The 7,119-nt window shown below is 37.3% G+C and overlaps 1 long non-coding RNA gene across 3 annotated transcripts in view; it reads right to left on the bottom strand.

The window, feature by feature from the left end:
- Positions 1-7,119, bottom strand: part of LOC146520351 (uncharacterized) — a 32,603-nt gene extending 25,484 nt beyond the window's left edge. For all 3 annotated transcript variants that reach the window (XR_014873686.1, XR_014873685.1, XR_014873684.1), the window contains exon 1: positions 6,863-7,119. This is a non-coding gene — a long non-coding RNA (uncharacterized LOC146520351). The remainder of the gene's footprint in view (positions 1-6,862) is intronic.

Genomic DNA, 7,119 nt, shown 5'->3' on the forward strand with positions numbered 1-7,119 from the left:
CTTCATTGTTGTTGTGAATTGGCGCTATATAAATAAAACTAAATTGAATTGAATAAGACATGTTCCTGCTGATTTTCAGCCCAGTCCTTGTGTGATTTGGCATACCTCAGATTTTTCTCTGTCTTTTCATTGTTTAAAAATGGCTTCTCAAAAACCAACCAATGTTACCAGGCTTTCAAACAGTAAAAGATGTATCACCAAGAAGTATTGTTACAAGAGAAAAATAATTTTTAAAAAAACACTAATTTCCTTGATTTTTATGTTTATATATGTGGCTCAATGGGAGAAAATTCAAAGAAATGGAGGGTGACTCCGAACTAATGGACAGTATTGTTTCCTCGACACTTCTCTTTGCAGCAAAAAGTCACCCTCCATTTCTTTGAATTTGCACTATGACAGGATTTATCTCCTACATCCTTTTATAAAATGCAGATGTTTGCACTCAAAATTCTGTTGCATAAGAGTAGTGAATCCCTCTTCTCACATCTCTAATTCCTCTTCTCCTGTGTACCTCCTGCCAAGGATGCCAGCAGAGGTGGCGAGGAACAGACACAAGGAGAGAGGAAAACATTTAAACAAGTAAGACATCCTCAGCACGGAGCCTCATTTTAAAGCGATGTCAGTCCAACACAGCCGGGAGCACAACTGTGTCACAGCTGCATTTTATGTCAGATGTAACAGTGTTGATAACTTGCCTTACATATCGGGCTACTTTGAATTACATATAAACACATGATGCAAAGTCACAAGATGTCATACTTTTTTAATCAAACACACACACACACACACACACACACACACACACACACACACACAGTGAAGGGCAGAAAGCTGCTGATCATCTCAACTGAAACAGCATATGAATAAAATCGATGAGTGTTTTGAAGAGTCCTGCTCCGCTCTTGGTTGTGAGCCATGTCTACGTTATACTTGAAGGTAAAAATGTTCTGTAAAGGGTACACCTGTGCATCTTCAACCACAGCTCCTCTCCTTTGTCCTCTAAATGCATTATAAGACTTGAGATGGCCTTCATTGTGATGCACCAAGATGAACTTCTGAGTCTCAGGCTAGAGGACAGAGGAGACGCGTAGCCGCAAATTAGAGCTGGGGAAGGGCTAAAGGGGCTCAGGGTGCTTTATATTTCAAGGTAAAGACCCTACAGTGATACAGAGAAAACTCCAATAATCAGACAAAACATTCTCAGCAAACACTTGCCGACTGTGGGAAGGAAAAACTCCCTTTTAACAGGAAGAAACCTCCAACAAAACCAGGCTCAGGGAGGGGCGGCCACTGGCCGAGACAAAAGACACACTGTGGAAGAGAGCTGGTGATAAAAAAAAAACTAGCAAAACTATCATGTCCTGCTTATCTTAAGACATGCAAAAATATCAACAGTAATCATTTAATGATATTCTGTTGAAAGTGACAATGCCAATAACTTTCTGCAACTGCTGTTATTCATGATAACACCTTATGCAACTAAATAAAAGAAACTACTCATATCTGCCATTTATATTCATCAATATTAAATTAACATTAATTAACATTTAAAGCACAAAACCTGCTTATTGGAAACTAGTCTGTTCATTTAAAGAAACCTTGCAGATTGGCAGATTGTAATGTTATGAATCCTCCAATTCCTCTTTGATCTCTCTTTTAATCCCAGCTCAGAGTAAATGGATTTGGTTTTGTTTGATGGAGTAACAGATAGGCATGTAATCTGCTCACATTTATACAGCACTTTTCTAGGATTACTGATCACTCAAAGTGTATTTAACTACAAGTCCCACTAAGTCCAAGTTCATACAGCACTTCATTCTATGCACTGTTAATGTTAAGGCACCCTCTGACTTCTGTGTGACCTCTCTTCCTTATCTGCACCATACATGATCACTTTTATGTCCTTTTAGTGTTAAACTCTTTGAAAATTCCTCCTACAATCCTTCAAAGACCAGCGAGTGTCTGTCTCTGTGGGAACCTGGGCAACTATAGTGGGAACATAGACTCAAACTCCTTCCTTGATCTCTGTGACTGCTGTCCCATAAAAAATACACATAGACAGGATATGTGCAGTTTCAAAATTGCCAAAAACAAACTATTTTTCCTTGATTTGACCCACGCTGTCCGTCTCAATACATACAGGTCCAATCTGTACAGGTTTTTTTGTATTTTGCCTAAATTTAGGAAAAATACCCATTAAATCATTAATCAACCTTTATTTATATCCTCTGTTTCAGCAGTGTGTTAATATGACTATTTATTTAAAGGATTGCTATTTAGATACTGGTCGCACACTCACAATGGACTCTGTATTAAGTATCAGTTTAACTACTGCCAGCCTGAAGGCCTGCGGTTCATAGCTGATTATTAGAGATAGGTTGATCATATTTAACATTGAAGCATTAATTAACCATAGGACTTCTTTGAGGAGTCTTGTAGGAATGGGGTGTAAAAGACATGTTGATGGTTTGGAGGAAGTAATTACTGAAGTTAACTCAGAAAGATCAATTGGAGAAAAAGAGTCTAAATGAATATCAATGGTGCTGAAGAAAGCTGTAGATAATGCTAAATCTGTGAGATGATTATGGGTAATTTTTCTCTAATGGTTAAAATTTTATTTGTGAATAATTTCATGTCATTACGTTAAATAAATGGTTGGCTCAATGTGATCCACACAGATATATGGTCACGTTTGTGAGTTAAGTGCCGTGATATATGGAGATTATTATGCATGTTTTATTTTGCTGGTTTACTGGCATAATTTAAATCCACAACGTCATGTAAATTCCCTGTTGCCAGGAGAGTGTATAACACTTTGGACAGTAGGGGGCAGCAGCGTGCTTTGGGAACTGAGTCGGGTGCATAGCTGCCGTAAGCTTTCCATTCTGCTAAGATTAACCAGGCGAACAGCAGCGTGTCTCCTGTGTTCACTTTCTCTCCTGTTTTACAGGATCGTAATCTGGCTGCGCGCCCACCATAGTGGGGCCTGTAACATCAACAGTGCTCTGACTTTTTGTCAGCCTGGTTACAGTGCTGAAAAGAGGGTTGTTCTTATTTTCTTCAACCAGTGATGATCAGTCAGATGTTCTAGCTTTACGGAGGGCTTTCTTATAAAGCAATAAACTATTTCTGCAGGCTAAATGATGATCTTCTAAATTTGTGACACACCATTTCCTCTCCAGCTTACACGTTATCTGCTTTAGGCTACGTGTTTGACAATTATACGAGAGAGTCAATTACTTCTGATTTGAGGCCTTATTTTTCACAGGAGCTACAGTATCCAGAGTCATACAAAGTGAGGAGGCAAAATTATTAACAAGATAATCGACCTCTGTTGGAGTAGCGTTCAGATAGCTGCTCTTCTCTGTGTTGGTACAGGGCATTGAAGATGCTAACAGTGGGTGGATGATATTCTTAAACTTAGTTACAGCACTTTCAGAAAGACATCTACTGTGATGAAATCTACTCCCCACTGTTGTGTAATCAATTATTGTACATTTAAATGTTATCAGGAAATGATCAGACAGAAGAGGGTTTTCAGGAAATACTGTTAAATGTTCAGTTTCTATGCCATATGTTAAAACAAGATCTAGAGTATGATTAAAGTAGTGGGTGGGTTCTTTTACATTTTGATAGAAACCAATTGAGTCTAATAACAGACTAAATGCTGTGTTGAGGCTGTCATTTGTAGCATCTACATGGATGTTAAAATCACCCACAGTAATTATTTTATCTGAGCTGATCACTAAATCAGAGAAAAACTCTGAGAAATCAGACAGAAACTGTGTGTAAGGCCCAGGTGGACAATAGATGATAACGAATAAGTTTTTTGAGTTTTACAGCTGGGGTGGACAAGGCTAAGCATCAGGCTTTCAAATGAATTGAAAGTCTGTCTTGGTCTTTCATTAATTAATAGGCTGGTGTGAAAAATTGCCGCCACACTGCCCCCTCGGCCTGTGCTTCGAGGTTTCTGGTAGTTAGAATGACTCGGGGGTGTTGATTCATTTAAACTAACATAATCATCCTGCTGTAACCAGGTTTCTGTAAGGCAGAATCAATCGATTTGTTGATCAATTATTAAGTCATATACTAACAGAGACTTGGAAGAGAGAGACCTAATGTTTAATAACCCACATTTCACTGTTTTATTCTTTGGTGCTGTTGAGGATACCGTATTGTTCTTTCTTTGTGTTTTTTATGTTTAAGTTGTTTTTTGCTGGTTTTTAGTTTGTTTTTTGTCTGTTTGTCAAATTGTCCTTCCATATGTTTCTGACAAGAGCAAAATATGTCACTGATTTTTCTTTCATTTTTTCTTTTTTTTTTTTAAATTGGTTACGATTATTTAAAGAATGGCACCTGGTGTTTCCACAGCAAACTGTGGATATACTTCCTACCTCACACTACATGAAATATTGCACAGCATTATTTTTGAAATCCCTCAAAACCTTTTGAAGATTTAATGTACATTTATCTACAGTTTAATTTACAGATATATGCATTTGTCATGACTCTTTTCTAAAGGCTTAGCGAATCAAACAATGTTTTAGCTGTAAAGCTCTAGCCATGGACGGTGTACGGCTGTAGTTACTGTAAAGCCATAATGAATGCAAGTCTGTGAGTAAAGCCACAAACAGTCAAAGCATATATGCAAAGGTTGACACATCATCCTGTTGGTATAGTTTGCAGAGGCAGTTTGACATCATGTTTTAAGTATACTGTTAATTTTTTTTTCCCATTAAAAGCAATTCTTGCTGTTGTGATGTGACACCATCATTTCTATGGATAAATACATCATGCAAACATAAATCACTGTTGTTTTCTATCAGAAACTCAATATATGAAGGTTTTGTGCCTTTATAGATCCACTGTGATCTGCAGATTATAATTTAGATGTAACATCACTAGACTCATGAAAAGACTGAAATGTATTGCTGAAACAGAAAAATATCTCTGCAGATCATAATCTTTTTATATAAATGGCAAATTTAAAGTTAAAATCAAGATTTTCAGAATACATTTGACTTTGTCAGGGAAATATCTGTCTAAAACAACGAATAAGGGAATGATATATACTCACTTATTTATTGCACAGGTTGGCTCGTTTGTACTAATACTAATCTGTAATTTTGACAAACCCGGTAACCGGTCTGTTCAGTGAAATTAATTAGACAGGGGCTTAAAAATGCTGCAGGAGCAGGTGTGGCAGTCTCACCTTGAGTATGACATTAATATTTGTACAGGGAAGGAACCGTAATTTTACTCAGCTGCTGTAGAGAAGTATATTTTAGCTCAAACCTTTCTGTTTTTTTTCTTTCATAAATTGAAATGAATATTTTGCACTTTGTATTTTGCTATTAATATTAATAATATTAATATTAACTGTGGCAGTGGTGTGGTCTGCTGCAGTGGAGGCTCTAAGCAGTGGAGTGCTTAGAGCGGTGCCGAGGTGTGGCAGAGAGGGCAGGTATGAGAGCTTAATGTAATGATCTTCTTCTTCTCTGTGTACATATAGTGACGGCAGAGGCAGAGGAGGGGATGTGGAATGGAGGAGCTGTTCCTGAGTGACTGGTGTCAAAAAACGTCAAACATTCAAACACTCATCACATTCAAACACTCATCTCCTCTCTTTTCAAATAAATCTGTCAGAGCACTTTACCACACCCTTTGTTCAATTGTACATTTAAACAAAAAGGGTATGCAAAACCTGTTTCATTTCTAACTATAAATGAACAAGAAGGATTCCTTTGGTGTGTCACTGAATCTTCATTTTGTCTTTTGCTTTGTAAAATTATTATGGGTATTTTTTATGGATGTGTTGGTGTTTTCTGGTACTAGGACCCAGTGTTTGGAGTTTTGTCTGATTTTGTCCAGGTATCCCTCTGTTCACTGTCATGTGCACAACTGTAGCTTCCCTCCACCAGTGTGTGAATGTGAGAGTGAATGAATAATGGAATTGTAAAGCGCTTTGGGTGCCTTGAAAAGTGCTATATAAATCCAATCCATTATTATTATTATTATTATTATTATTATTATGTCCTCCCACATTGTGTATTCCTGTGCCCAGTGTTTTGTGGGATTTTTTTATGATAGTTTATCTGGTAGTCTTTTCCTGCTGAATTATGTTGAATTTCCAACAATAAAACGTTGTCTTTTTGCTCCTGTTCTGCATCCTGAGTTCTGGATGTGGATCCGCAACCAGCCCACTATAAAGCACAACATGGAGCAAATTTGATAAAAGTTGGTAGAGTATGGAACAAATAGTCAGAGCTTCCTACCTAATTCTACATGAAATATTGCACTGCAGTATTTTTGAAATCCCTCAAACCCTTTTAAAGATGTGTTAATAATGATTTAATGCTGTATCTACATTTGAAATTATGTATTGATTCCTCATTGCTCTGTTCTAAAGGCTTAGCACAGCAAACATGATTTAGCTATAAGAAGTATTAACCACGGAAGCTCATCTGTCTGTGTTTTTTACTGTTTCATAAATCTAAATATATATTTTGCTCTTGACATGTTTATTTGACAGTTCAAACAGATCTCCAAGTACAGAGGAAGCTGCAACTCTATTATGTTTAAAGATCAACATAATTAAAATGACTCAGTGTAATTAGTTAAATAATAGTAAACTCAGGAATGTTTTCACACAGGGCTGTTTTGCTCTCTGATGACTTTGCCACACCTTATCATACTGACGTCTGCTGCAATCTCTAATTATGTCTTAATAGAAGCATGTTGAAATGCAAACAATAAAGTTATTCAGGTGTTCATTGATTCAGGTCACCTTATGTGTCACAGGCACACACACCCATCTTATGTACGTCCTGTCCTTTCCTCCTGGTTGCGTAAAGTAACTCACCTTTTGACAATCCTGTGATCAGCCTGCTATTTAGAAGAAGGAAGATCTTCATTTGATGCCACATCAGTAAGCTGGAAACTGCTGGCTTTGCTGGTAGGGCTGGGGATCGTCACTGATTTCTAGAATCGATTTGATTCCAATTCACAAGGTCCCGTTTCAATTCAATCCACAATTTCGATTCAATTCGATTTGAATTGGGGACATTTTGCCTCAGGCAGTCAGAAATATTATAATTCTGATCATTTATCAGTTCTGTC

The sequence above is a fragment of the Neolamprologus multifasciatus genome, chromosome 4, assembly GCF_963576455.1.
Source record: "Neolamprologus multifasciatus chromosome 4, fNeoMul1.2, whole genome shotgun sequence".
Taxonomy (NCBI): Eukaryota; Metazoa; Chordata; class Actinopteri; order Cichliformes; family Cichlidae; genus Neolamprologus; species Neolamprologus multifasciatus.